Raw genomic sequence first — 15,676 nt, forward strand, 5'->3', positions numbered from 1 at the left:
TGGAGCAATGCCTCCAACTGCACCAGCAACCTACATGAGAGCTCTAAGCCTCTCCAACATGCACATAGCTTCATCTGTGACTACTTCTTCTTGGCCAATGGGCCGCCTAGCTCTAATGGCCAGCCTCCCAGCATAGACGCCTATAGCACTTGGACGATGACTCCTGGCACACATCGCTCCAGCAACGAGCTCCCACACTACAAATGAGCTCCGAGGTCTCCGTTGACAACGTCGTTCTCCATTTCTCTGCAATTTCAAGATCTCAAACCTTTGTAAAAAGTCATGTGGCAGGTAAGGTTTAATCGTGGTTCAATTAACCCAATCTTGGTTAGCCAAGGGGCGGTCAGCAATACAAGTGGTAGAGATGGTTGGTTGAGGTAACCTTGGTTAGCTGGATAGGGTTTGGTTGACTAAGAGACACGTGGCACCTCATCTTATCCTCAAGATCACCACACCCAAGGGCTTGGTCAAGGACCACTAGCCATGTGGCACCTGATCTACCACATCACCCTTTTGCCATGTAAGCAATCCAATCAGCGAGAGCCACATCATCACCGACTGCCACAACATCTGGCCATGTCACCTTGCGAGCTCATCAGCCATGTCATCACTACCACATCACTAATGCCATGTCATTAATGCCACCTCATCAATGACACATCGTCTGCCACATCATCATTACCACGCCACCTTTGTTGACATCATCATCTACCACATCATCAGTGCCACATGGCATACTGGACCTCTGCAAGCACACACAATGCTCCACAGTCACTCACTGCATGTGATCACTCCTGCCACCTCAGCATAGGGCTCCACTAGCACACCTCTTGCTAGGCATAGTGCCACATCATCATTGCATGTGACCCAAAGTGACACATCATCATTGAGCACCATTTGCACTCCATTTGCCCCTCCACCTAGATCAAGTCGTATCTCTTGATCCAAGAACAATTTGAGGGCATTCCAAGAAGGAAAGTTGCTCAATTTTTTGTGCTCTACGCGCTCGTCACATCAGGCACACATTTTGGTGCAAGTTACACACATTTTAGCCTCACCGTCAAAACCACTTCCTTCATGTACATTTGCCTCTACATTGATGCATCTGACCCAGCATTTAAAAAGAACAAAAGAAAAGTAATTATTTGCTATTCTTTCATCAATCGATGGCTAGTATAGATCTAGATCAGAGTAGACTAGATCGCCATAGAGGGGACGCTTTGCATTTTCCCAAGTTGCCAATCTAAGCCATGCCCGAAATTCCGGACTAGTATCTACTCAGAGTCAGTCCATACGCTCACATATGGTTTCACATCATCACATTACCTGAAACCTTATGCTCATCAGTTCAATGAGCAGACTTCAGAGAGTACAGAGGCATTGCAGATTATTTCAGTGGGTAGATAGCACTTGATTTCACACACACATGCCACCATTGTAAAGCCTATTTGGCTATCTCACGGCATTGTGCACATCATTTTAGCCTTGTAAAGCCTCTTGGCTATTCCCAGCATCATTTGCCACAAGCCTTGTAATACAGATTAGATTTTATATATTGCAGTTCTATCTTCACCAACGGTTTAGAGATTTCACTTGGCATAATCAGTGTATTTGCAATTGATTCATACAGAGATTTTTACGACACTTTTGAGTACATTTCTTGCACCATGTCTATGACTAGCAACCTCAATCTGGAGGTATTTGCTAAGTTAGACAACTACAATTACGACACATGGAAATATCAAATGGAGACCATTCTTGTACTTCAGGGCAAATGGGAGTATGTCGATGGATCTACACCTAGACCATTGGATGATCTAGCCACCAGTAACTCTACTCCATCTGTTGTCACAGCACCAACAACAGGAACGGAATCTACAATTACACAAACAGTTTCCACACCTGTAGCAGATCCTGCCATTGCTCGAGCTCAGGTAGAATAATGGGATAAGAAAGACAAGTATGCCTATCATCTGATCAAGCAGAATGTGCAAGATGTCATGCTAGGACAGCTCAACACAGTTAAGACATCGAAAGAAGCATGGGATATGTTCGCAACTCTCTATGAGTCCAAGAACACATCCAGGATTCTCACCCTGAGAAACCAAATCAACCAAAGTTTCCGCAACAACAGTGAAACTGGTCATGCTTATGTACTCCGCATAAAAGACTACAACAATCAACTTGTAATAGTAGGGGAGACTATGAACCCCACAAAAATGGTTCAAGTAATCTTGAATGGACTAGGAGAGGGATACGAGAATCTAGTCCAGAGTATTGCCATTCAACGACAAATTTCGACACTGGAAGAACTTCATTCAGCCCTACTTGGTGAAGAACTCAAGACTCAAGCTATTCAAGCTTGAAAAGGTCATTCTAATGATCAGGCATTCACAGATTCAGACAGAAGTAGAGGCGGAGGTAGATTACATCAGAGAAGTGGTAATAATCAGAACAACAAGGCCATCATCAGCAAAATCAGCATCAGCATAATCCTCAGCAACATCAGAATCAACAAAGAGGAAATCATTCCAACTGAGGAAGATTTCAAGGATGAGGGAATGCATCCACCAACGTGTCAAACATCTAGTGCAATTACTGTCACAAGTTTGGACACTATGAAAGAGATTGCCACAAAAAGCAGTATGATCAAGGCGGTCAATTCAGCAGTAATCGTCGAAGATGAATGCACTATCGGAGATAAATCCAAAAGATGTCAGCTAGTGGCAAAAGGTGTTAAGGAAGGATGCTTATACAGAATGCTAGCTATAGTACCAGATAAGCATGCCATGTCATCTACCCCGCAACAGATGCCACTATTTGCAAAATGGCACGAGATATGGTCATGTCAACTTCAAGTACCGGTTAAATCTCAGGAATCGGAATATGGCAATTGGGATTTCAAAGCTATAGCTTCTTGGAAAAGTTTGCAAACCATTCTGCTTTGGTAAACAAAAGTGAACCAACTTTGTTAGAAGTACCTCTCGTGCATAAGGTATTCTTGATTCAATTCATACAAATGTATGGGGTTATGCCTAGACCTGCAGCATCAATGGTTCACTTTAATACTTGACTTTCATCGACGACTATAGTAGATATTATTGGGTCTACTTTTTGAAAGAGAAATCTGAAGTGTTTTCCATATTTCAAGAAATTAAAGCCATGGTAGAAAACCAGATAAGCAGAAAGATCAAAGTCATGAGATCAGATAGAGGAGGTGAGTACATGTCTTCAGCATTCATGAACTTTTGCATAAGTCACATCATACAAAGACAATTCACATGTGTAGATACTCCTCAACAGAATGCAAGAGCTGAAAGGAAGAATGGGACTTTAGCAAAAAGTGCTAGAGCAATGCTTAATGAAAAGCATTTTTCGAATCAGTATTGGGCAGAAGCAATAGCCACTGCAAACTATTTGCTTAATCGGCTTCCTACCGAACCGATACAGGGTATGACTCCTTATGAAGCATTCACTGGACACAAGCCACACATTGGGCATCTCCGCATATTTGGTTGCATAGCATATGCCCACATACATGATGATCATTGCAGGAAATCGGATGCGAAGTCACGTAAATGCATCATGGTTGGCTACAGTGAAGAAAGCAAAGCATACAAATTGTATGATCCCATCAACCACAAGGTCATTATCTCTAGAGATGTAATCTTTAATGAGGAATCAGAATGGAAAACCTCACCTACATAGGAGATAGAAGCACCGATTTCACAGTCATCTACAGAACAGGTTGATGAAGAAGAGTAAGAATTGCCAACAACACCCCAAGCAGAGCCACAACAGCTCAGACGGGTCTACTAAGGAAAGTAGACCTCCAGCCAGATTGACATACACTCAGAAAGGCAAAGCAATTCAGGTGGAAACCACCAACTATGCTCTTGACAAGAAGCAAGGATAGCTTTATCAGAAAACTACAACAAGACTTATCTAAAGAGTTTGACATGAAAGATCTTGGACTTATGCACTATTGTCTTGGAATTGAGTTTTAGAGAGATTTAGATAGCACATTCATAAGTTAGCTCAAGTATGTTGACAGTCTCCTAAAGAAGTTTCATATGGCAAATTGCAAGATTGTAGCCACTCCCATGGAATAGAGTTTGAAACTTACTAAAGATTTAAAAAAGCCTACAATCAATGACAGGTACTATAGGCAGCTCATTGGATCTCTTATATATCTGACTATCACTCGGCCAGATATTTGTTATGCAGTAAGCTCACTAGCATAGTTTATGGCAAATCCAAAACAGTCTCACTAGAATGTAGCCAAAAGAGTCTTGAGATACATTAGAGGTACACGACAGTTTGGGATAGAATACAGAGGAAGTCATCCATGGTTGCATGGATACTATGACAGTGATTATGTCGGGGATCATGAGACCAGGAGATCGACACAGGGATATGCATTTTTCCTTGGTCAAGGTGCTATATTATGGTTGTCAAACAAATAGCCAATTGTTTCTTTGTCTTCTTCGACTGAAGCAGAATATAGGGCACTCACTATAGGTGCATGTGAGGCTATATGGCTCAGAAGACTATTGTCGAAAATAGATTACTTTGATGAGTCAAAGCTAACAACAATATACTGTGATAATCAATTGGCTCAAGCATTGGCCAAGAATCCAGTATATCACTCCAGGACAAAGCACATTGATGTCAGAGAGCACTTCATCAGAGAAAGAGTGGTACTTGGTGACATCAGATTGCAGCATTGTGATAGCAAAGAGAATGTTGCAAACATCTTTACCAAACCACTCAGTAAAGAGCTATTCGAGAAACACCGACTAGCTCTTGGTTTGACACAGAGGAGGGACATTCACATTAAAGGGGTGTGATGGAATGTAATGCTCAGTCCTTCTTCTATTCCCCATAATCATCATCTTGAGGGAAGGCCTACTTCATGATGTTGATCTTGAGGGAAGGTTTTGAAAGTTCATGCTCAACATCATGTGATCACGTGTGCATAGCACCATCATGTGATCATATGTGCATAGCACTAACCTTATAGAGTGCTATAAAGAAAAGGGTTAGATCCCCTAACCATAACCCTAACCCTAAATGGGTTTGTATATATTCTACATTTTCAACTAAATCTAGTGCACAGTTAGTCATTTGTGGTGTGCTCTCTAGCTGTGCCCTCTCCCCTCATCTCCACTCTTCTTCTCTCCCCTCTTCATATTTTGTCAGAAAAGACAAAATATGAAGAGGGGATAGAAAGAGAGCATTATAGAATCAAGGAAGAGTTTGAGTATGTAGGTAAAGCACCTACAAAATTGCATTAAAAATATATAAGAGCTTGATAAGAAATGACAATAATGTTTTTGCAAAAAAAAAAGGAGCTTGCTGAAGTCCTGATAAGCATCTCTTTTATTGAAGAGGAGAGTCTACATACCTGCCACCATCCAACAAGAAAACATGGTAAAACCAGCTTAACTTTAATTGGGAAGGCAGGTGTCATAAACAACCCTCCCTTGTGTTATCAAGGTGACAATAAAATAGTGGCTTAGACACAGACTTAAACTGCTCAATGTAGACTTGAAGGATGTAAAAAATGGGACCTAGAGAGAATTTGAAAAAAATGAAAAAGGATTTAAAAAGTTAGTTTTTAAAATTTAATAAAAATAATTGGGGAGAAATCAAGTGAAATTAGGGAAAATTATGGGGAAGGAAGAGGGAAAAATATGGAAGAAAATAGGAGAAAATTGGTTAAAGATGAGAGAGAGAGAGAGAGAGAGAGAGAGGTTTTGAGCTTTAAGAAAGAAATTGATAAAAGATTAGGAGGAATCAGTGAGATGGAAGGAAAATGAATTAGAAAAAATAGGAAAAGGAAAAATTAAGAAGTTAAGTGGATGCAAAAGAAAAGGAAGAATAGTAAAGGTGTGTGTGTGTGTATGTGTGTTTAAATGAGAAAGTCCCATCAACAATTGAGCCATACAATTAATTCAATCAATTGGATAAAAAGTTTAAAAATGGAAATATATAAGGAAAAAATGTTTGAGACATCTAGGTTGAAAAATGCAACAACTAGAGTTTGCAAAAATTTCGATCAAAATCAAGAATTTTTAATAATATTGAGTTTGACAAACATAATATTGAAAAAAGATGTCGAATCTTCAGACTATCGAAGTTCCGAGCTCGAGGTCCACTTATCTGCCACGATCCAAACAAACTAGGTGTTAGAACATCATAATTATGTTTGGGTAGATAGGTAATTCCTATTTCGCTGGGCTTGTTATCGCTTTGCCTAGGAATATAGACAACAATATGGATTCTAAGATAATTAAAATAAATTTAAGCCACAGGTAAAGTTTAAGTCACAAGTGGAGTAAGGAGCGAATGAGTGCATGGGTGACGATTAGTGGGCTTGGTGTGTGGGGTGGTAAAAAAGAGTGTGTAAAAGGGAGATTTCATGTGAGGTACATAAAAGAATACTTCATAGTTGGAGAAGTATACATGTGTGTGTGTGTGTATGCATGTGTGATGTAAAGAAATAAGTGTCTGTGTATGTGAGATACATTTACTAAATCAAAATTATGTTGTGTGTGCATGTGTGTGCGTGTGCATGTGCATGTGTGTGTGGGTGTGCGTGTGCATGTGCTTGTGCATGTACGTGTGCGTGTGCATGTGTGTGCATGTGCATGTGCATGTGATTGTTCGTGTGCAGGTGCATGTGTGTGTGCGTGCGTGCATGCGTGCGTGTTTGTGTGTGTGTGTGTGTGTGCGCGTGCCCACTACATTGGGTGTGGTTGTGTGTAATCCATCTCAATGTCCATCAAGCCACTACATTGGGTGTGGTTGTGTGTAATCCATTTATCATGATTATGGGCACTTCTCCCACTCCATTTGCTCCTAGATCACCTCACCCTAGAGAAGATTGAGCTTGATGCGCTTAAATGAGTGGGTGGATGCTGATATGTCTTCAACAAAAGAAATGGGGGTCTGCCAAGAGCGTAAAGGCTTGGAGTAGTGCTAGCTCAAAGACTGGTCCGTGCCTCACACCACCAAGGTGGGTGATGTGGCAGATGTAGTGCCAAAGAATGTGCACTAAGATCCAACCAAAACACACTTGTCATAAACCACATTGTAGTTGCCAAATTAGATTAGTTTGCATAGTGACTGTGTCTTCAAAAACATGGGCGAGGGTATGATATTTATCTTCCCAATTCTCAAATCTGCTACCGCACCGCCTTTTCCTTTTTTTATTGCACCCACGTATTGCCACCCATTCTTGCAGCCTAGAGCATAACTATACGTATTGTTGGGAGTGCCGCAATTTTCCCAGAACCACCACCCACACTACCACTCTCATCCGAGTCCCACCTCCCCGTACTCGTCTGTAGCGTAACCGCAAGTGTTTCAAATGGTTGGCCTGTGCTCCGAACACATTAAGTTCATCCAAGAAGGTCCTCATAAAATCCGGCATATAATGCCTAAAAGTCTCCTCCATGGCTCTCTAGAATGGCGAAGGTGCATTTTGCAACCCGAGCCACATGACCGTGCACACATAGATGCTACATGCAGTGATGAAGTCCATCTTTGTTTGATCCTCCGGTGTAATACAGATTTGATTGTAACCCTTGTACCCATCCAAAAACGAATATACTTCTTGCCCCACAACCTCATCCAAGATTGAATCCATGTACGGTAATGGGAACGGGTCTGCTGGCATAGTAGCTGCATTCATCTTGCAGTATCGACACAAATCCTTAGATTCTTATTCTTCTTTGAAACAATTACAATTAGAGAAATCCACCCCAAATTTTTGATTGGTGCTATAAATTCCACTTGCAGTAGTAGTAAGCATTCTAGTTCTACCTTTACTTGATGGGCCACATGCGAATACATGCAGTAGTGTTGTATCTTTGAAGGTATGGAATCTTTCTTGGGGTTCACTCTGTGCTGATAAAACTTTGAGTTGAGGTCCTACAATCCCATGCCAACAAATCCACAAACTTTGCCAACACCATTACGAGTGTGGTTTGGAACTCATCATCCAACAATGTGGTGTTGATCATGATTGGTGTGGAAGCTCTATTTGCCTTGAGGAACACCATTTTGACAACATCCTCTTCAAAATGGGTCACCCTATTTATCCGCTCTTTGAACTGCCGCTCTTGTTCAAACACATACACAGATCCATTTCTCCCAAGCTGGGCTCATCCACCTCACCTAACTCTAGAATGAGATTTGTTGCACCCACAAAGTGCTCTTATCATAAGTACTACACTGAAATAGTGTCCATGTCAACTGTGAACAATGGGACCGAATCCAGAGTAGCTTTTAGGAACTCTACCTCCTCATCATTATCCAAACCATCTGCCATATTGACCATCTCCACCAGCACTGGTTGCATTACCCCATTCAACAATAGCGGGCATGCTGCCCCCATTGGCACATGGATCTTCTTCTCCCCTCTCTACACTGAGAGGATATTCAGCTCCCAATTTTGTTTCACTCGCGCTTGCTACAACCAAGGTCTGCCCAAGAGGAAATTCTATTCCACAAAGGGGGGCCTCCATATTCAACACTACAAATGAGACCATGAACAAAATCTCCGCAACCTCAAGGACTACTGCCTTGAGGATCCCAAGTGGTTGCACTTGCCTCTAATCTGGCATTCATACCAAGAAGGGTGCTAGCTCCCAATTCTTGCACCGCATCTCTTGGAAGGTCTTGAGTGTGATAATATTTACTCCTAAATAGCCATCAACCAGTACTTGTGATTTTTTTTGGCATCGTGCCTTGACTAAACTCTCATGTCGATGAGTGGAACTAGGGAAACTGGTGTTCATGCTACCTAGAATACACCTATGTCTAGGACAGTGATGTTTTCAGAGACTGAATAAGCTACTGAGGTACCAACAACAACAACCATCCTAGAGAAATCTAAATGGGTGCATCTAGGAGAGACTTCACTCCCAACTCCACAACTTTGCTCGCATCTATAGCTATGGTTTTGGCCACCACAATAAGAAATCTTGGATTATCTTGCAGAGGTTGAACCCCACTCCCACTCTAGTTCCACTGATGTCGAAGGATCTACAAATTGCACTCTGCAGCTCGGCTTTGTCTTCTTCATCGGCTTCGGTACCAGGAGGGGTAGCCTCTTTAACCCATTCCACCACTTGTCACCACACTTCTTCCTAAATAGGCCATTGGAGCAAGGCACTATGTGATGCAGAAGAGCCATGCACCTTCTTTCCTAATTGGATGATTACTTTGACTTTTGGGTCTACCGGATCATCATCCACAATTTGCACTATGGATGCGTTGGGCATCTTGCCAACCATCTTCTGCCTCTCCTCTTCCTAGGGATCATATTCCTAGGCCTCTAGACACTCATTCCTCAAGTGCCCCTTTCCCAAACACAATAGGAAGTTCTTTGGGTGATTTGTCCTGCGGTCGTGCACAACCCCGGCTTGCACCCCCTCTCGATGAGGATGGTTATTGCTCCTGTAGTTTCGAGTTGCTTTGCACCTCTGCATATGCCACTCCTAGATCTGCAAGAGCTAGCCATTGCATTTGCCCTTGTGCACATTAACCTCGAGTGCTGTAATGGCAGTTTGTGGCGACAGTGTGAATGTTTAACATGTAAATTGTGCAACATTTCTCATTTAAGTCACAGTCATAAGCTGAATGACCTAGATTGCGACAGCTAACGCACCATAGCTCCATCTGCACTTTTTTGGGTTGTGAAGGACCTCCGATGCCGCCGAGACTATCTTCCCTCCTTTAGAGTCTTCTTTGATCTTTTCTCCTCCTTGGATTTGGACTCTTCATTGCTTTCTGTACTAGAGTTGTCATTAGAACTAGCTTCTTTCGACTCCTCATCATTGTCCTTGTGTTTTGGTACCTTGGTGGCCTGTGTCTTCCCTTTTCCCTTGGACGTCTTGTGGCACTTTGCCGTCCGGCTTTGCAATGACTTGCCTGCTTGAGTCACTTGATTGATCACGACATCCAATGCTGTGGTGGCTTTGTCCACTATTGCCATAGCCGTTTGCCACAAATCCTATGAAAGTTTGAAAATGAGGTACCCATTTAGCACCCCCACATTTAGCACCTCCACGACTAGTTGTTGAGCCATCGGTACCCACTACAGAGAGCAAGGTTTGAAATTGTGCCACATAGTTTTCTGCCTCCTGATCTCCTTGCTTCAGAAGTTGCAGTCCCTCCAAAGTTTGCGGAATCATTTTTTCCTTGTGAAAATGTGAGCATGATTGCATCAAAGGCCTAAAAGCAGTTTGAGGGGTACTTTGCCAACCATTTGGATGCTTTGCCCCCCATTGTGGATTCAAACACAGGCTCCTACTAAAGGCGTACCACTGCTCCTAGATTGTTGAGTGCATAAACTTTCATGAACTGTCAGATATGGGAATCCAAGTCTTCCTTAGACTTTCCAAAGAACTTCGTGTACTTGACATGGGCTAGTGCCGCAATGGGTACAACACTCGCATCTCCGGGTTGACCACCACATAGTTGGAAGGACACGTGTAGTCATAACCACGAACAAGCCTCGAGCTTCGAAGAAGTCCTCCCCGCAATTGGTGAAGAAGGTTCGCTCAACACTTGTCGGCCATCCAAAGGAATCCACACTACAGTCACAGACCATGATATCCTCTGCACACTTGGCGGTGTAACTTTGTCTCTATATGGGGTTATCTAGCACCGTCGGCCACCCAAAGGACTTCACACTGAAGTCACAGACCACGATATGCTCCGCACACTAGGCAGTGTAACTTTGCCTCTATTTGTGGGGTTATCCGGCACCTTTTGGTCATCGAGTTCCTCTTGAGGATCTTTGCCATTTGAGATGGTTTGTTGATGTCTTTGTGGTTGTCCTGTCATTGGCACCAGTGGCTCCGAGGGTCCCTGCGACATCGGGTGCGCATGCATGATGAAACTTGCTTTGGGTTAGGACCAAAAAGGGTGTGAATCTCCGCCCCGCTGGTCCAAACTAGAGAAAGCCGACCAACTACCAAATGCCTCATTGTGCTGACTGGTTCGCACAGAATGGATATCAACCTAAGCCCTGTGGGGTTCATGTTGCTTCCAAGATTTCTTTGTGTGAACCTCCTCAATTGTGAGTACTACTTATCTCAAATTCACACAGTCTGGCGTCCCCCAATAGGAACACTGGGGAGCTGAAATAGAAACCTGACCACATGCCATATCAAAAATGAAGAAAAATTGTGTTCGCCAATGTGTATTGCCCCTATCTATCGAGGTAGACACTATGGATAATCATCAGAGATAACATATTGAAATGGAAATATAGATTGTGCACAACACTAAGACTGCAAGAGGAAATCCCGTCTCTTGCATAATCTATGAATGATGAATGTACAAACCTTGAGATTGGTTGGCAACCAACTACCAGACTGGTAGTTGTCGTGCCTTGCACCCCTTGGTATCCCCGCCTAAACCCCCATGAATGTTAATGCCTTAACAATGACTGCTTAAAAATGAGACTCAAAAGATGATATTATTACACCATCTTAACAAATGTGTACTAAGAATTTGTATGTATAAGGGATTTGTCTTCTATTACTCCTTTGCAAAACTTTTGAGCAAGGTTTCTCTTCAATCAGTTACATAGTGAATTGCCCATCATAACAAAGCACCTATAGTTGTCGCATTGCATATTTAGGTGTAAGCTTGTCCAACGAGTTTTCTACCACATCATCTTATGATCAATGTGTAACACAATTGACTTAAAAAGTGATTTGTCAGGCATGCCAATATGCAAACTAAAATATTAACCCAACCAGAAGCAAACACATTGGATCGCAGACTCTATCTCGCATGAAGTGCGAAAACCTGTCACTTTGGTGCAAGCCAGTGTTTCAAGCATGGTCTTCCTTGCATTGGAGAATCTACTATGCCCAATCCTCATCACTCTTGTCATTCAATCACTTTGTTTTCTTGGAAAATCTTCTACGCCCCTTTGAAATATCTTGTGTCATTCTCCAATCAACAATTCCAATCCGACATGCACCATTTGAAGTAAACTTGAGCAAGATGTTTCAAGGGTATAAGTCTGTATGGAATCATTGGGCTTGATGTAAGCATGCTGGTCTAGCAAGGAGAGCATGGATCAAATGGTGCACAATGAAGTTAGATTTTTGCACCAAAGTCTCCTTCTTTATTGCAACCTCTAGCCTATTTTCTACTTGTTCCCTCACCTTTGCTTCTTCCTTCGAGTGCGCATCAACATAACTAAATTGTATCTTGCCGAAAAACTTAGAATGGCTCCCACCATTGACGAATTGTCTGATGCAATAACTTGGACAAGGACAAGGTGTGCTATTTTGTATGGCCGCCTCTCTTCATGCTTCTCATCTATGAGTTCCTAACATTGCCTTGTACCACTCGCCAGCATATCATATGTGTTGTAATAGGCCAAGATAGCCTATTAGATGGACCCGATAGATAGTCTTGTATGTTCCAGATCCAACAGTTCTATTGAGCCTGATCTCTTTCTGTGTGATAAATGTCACAAAAGTGATATTTCTTATCTGATTAGCTGGCTATGGTAACTTTTGTGCATCATCTCCCTACACCTTCCCTTTCAGATGACAGTGCCTCCCTTCTCATCTTCCTCAACACACTCCTCTGACATATGAAACATGAGTGCTGACTTCTTCTCCCAACACTCAATCATTAGGGCCTTCTTGTCAGATCATAGGAATTTACGTCTATGCAAAGACCATACTGCATTTCATTGTTCCATCTGCAATGCACGGATATCGTCAATAAATGGCAGTCTTGCAACACATGATTCCCCAAAGCATGTGTAGACATTGCCAATGAGGGATTCAAATCCAAGCAATGCATCTCATGATGTTGACAAGTACACAAGTTGGGCATCTACTTCTAGCAACCTCTTCATGTCCTCTACAACCTTGCGCTTTATATTAAGCAAGCTATTTGTGCTCTCTATTGTGGCCTCCCTTTCTCTCTCTCCAACTTGCTATTTATTTGCTTTGACAACTGCTCTCAGTGCACTAGGTTACCTAGCTTGCATTTTGCCTTTGTTAATATAACATGCTTGCACTTAGAGCTAGTCCGTAACCTTTTGTACAAAAAAATGTGTGAAAGTTCACAATTATATATAATATTTACATATAGAAAATCCAATGCAACTCGTGGTGTACACCATATAGTGCATCATGCATCATGAATGCGAGTGACATGATACATAATGCATGCAAAAGAGAAATGTACAAAAACCACCTCCCCCTTTGAGAGAGTCCAAGAACCTAGACCTCTAGAGTAGTTCTAGCTCCCTTCCTTGTGGGCATAAGTACCAAGAGGCACTGCCTAGGTTGGGTGGGGCATAAGAGAGGAGGGAAAATTTCTCTCTCGAATCCAAAGCTGAAAATGGGCTGACGAGCTCCTTATATAAGCATGGTAATAAGAGCACCTATTTCGTTACCCCAGATATTGGCTCTATTACCAACAATAAAGGTACCACATTACCCATAATATTGAACCTTGTACTGTCGATAATAATGATAGCACCATCAATCTAGTCTCCCGCCACGTGTGCCGCCAATACTATCACTGTTATTGGTGGTGGTACCTACTCTACCGACTATGAACACCTATTTACTGATGTTATAAATTTTTCATCTATCGATAGTATTGGTAAAAATTGATGGTAGTTTGTCGAATTTTCACGTTCGAAGAGTGGCAAGGTTTGCCATCATTGCCTGTGGTATTTCGGTTCACATATGTAAATAATGCAAGAAGTGCACATGATTACATGAATATGTTATGAGATCCAGGAAGCCCTCAAGGCTCTCCCACCACAAGATAACCCAGGAGAGGACCCTGGCTTTCTTCAAGGGTTTTCAGAGTCCATTCATGCTGCTCGTCTATGGTTGGCCTTTCAAGAGATCTTCAATTCCTTCTCACTCCCCAAAAGGCTACATTTGCGTGATCCTAAAAATTGAAGTTAAAATAAAGCAAACAAAAGAAAAAAGCGAATCGACAAGCATATTCACTCAACATATGCAAGAAGTCACACATATATTTGATAAGGCAGCTACCTTTGGGTATGATGTATGGACCCTCAAAAGATAAATCAATGAAGCACAAAAGCTTGCCACCACTTGAATGAAAATTCTTGTAAAACTTGGTTGTCCACTAAGCTGACCTAAAAATATACATTCATTAAACTATAACATATACAAATTAAATTCTTTTATAAAACAAGTAAAAGGACAAAGGAACAATTAATAGTACCAAAGCACAAGTTGCCATCTGGGTTTTGAAAGATTCTGAAATCTCTGGCGTAAGCCCAGTGGCGTAAGCCCAGTGCTTACTAAGCTTTGAAAAATCCCAAACCAAACAAAAAAATTGTGATAGACAGAAAATAATAAGGAAAGAAATATGAGAGAGAGAGAGAGAGAGAGAGAGAGAGAGAGAGAGAGGCAGGTTAAATATCAACCACACATACTAACAAATCAAAACACACAAAAACTCATGTTTCACTTTGCTTGATTTCTTGGAGGCATATGACCCATCAACTATAGTGGAGGGTATTCCTTTGTTTGGCCTTCCTTTTCATGCAGCAACGGGTTAATTGCTTTTTTTTGAAAATCAACCTTGATATTAACCCTTGGTCTTACAAGAGGGGCTCAAATGGCAGCACCTTCGACTCCCAATACTGTTAAGGTTTTGCTCTCTCCGAAGGATAAGCAATAGGTTCAAAGTGAAGTGAAGGCTCTTCAGGTGGTAGGCCGAATTGTTGGGCTCACCCCCTCGAGGTGATAGATTCATGGGATTGGCTTCAGGCAAGTTTAGCCCTAGGGGATGATTACATCTAGGAGGTCACCATCTATGGGAGAGGGGTCTTCCTTCTCCAGTTGAGCTCTCTAGAGACCACCTTGTCACTTGTGGAGCAGAGTCGTCTCTTTCTTGGTCCTCATCTGGTCTTCCTCTTCCCTTGGTACCATGGCTTCACAGTGATGGACATGGACACGACTCACCACGTACCTCGCTTCTCGATGATGCTTCGATTCCCGAGGCTCCCGAAGGAGTATAGATCCATTCTCCAGTCTATTAGAGGATGTTTTGGTACGGTGCTAGAGTCTCCTCCTTCCTCGGCAGCCACAGTGGTCATAGATGATGGGGTCCCCAAGCTCAGAGTGATTGTGGACACCCCCGAGATGCTTCCTAAGGAGATCCCTTTGGAGACCTTGGATGGAGGCGAACTACGTCAGAGAGTTGAGGTCTCTGGGCTTCCAGGCCAGTGCCTCCGATGTAGACAAATGGGACACTTAGCTCGGGACTGCATAAGAGGTTAGGGTAGGGATCCTCCTCAGCCTAGGCAAGAGCAGGGGGCTCCCCCTCAGCCCAGGTAGGGGCAGAAGGCTCCCAAGTATCGGGCCAGGTAGTCAAATCATCAGTAGCACTAGCAAACACCTTGGGTCGAGCCCTCTGAGGAGACTTGGACCAAGGTTGAACACCAGAAGCCCATCAAGGCAGCGCTCAAGCATCACAGGTATCGGACTAGGGTCACAGAGAGTGCCAAAGAGCTCGATCGATGATCCCCCAGCCTCAGGAGGAGCTGACAGAGGCTACCCCTATGGAGCAGGAGGAGGAGACCTTCAATCTCCCAACTGAGCCACATGCACTAACAGAGTAGAGCGCCCAA

This window comes from Dipteris shenzhenensis, chromosome 18 (genome assembly GCF_047967505.1).
Source record: "Dipteris shenzhenensis isolate YYH24624 ecotype China chromosome 18, Dip_SZ_1.0, whole genome shotgun sequence".
Lineage (NCBI taxonomy): Eukaryota > Viridiplantae > Streptophyta > Polypodiopsida > Gleicheniales > Dipteridaceae > Dipteris > Dipteris shenzhenensis.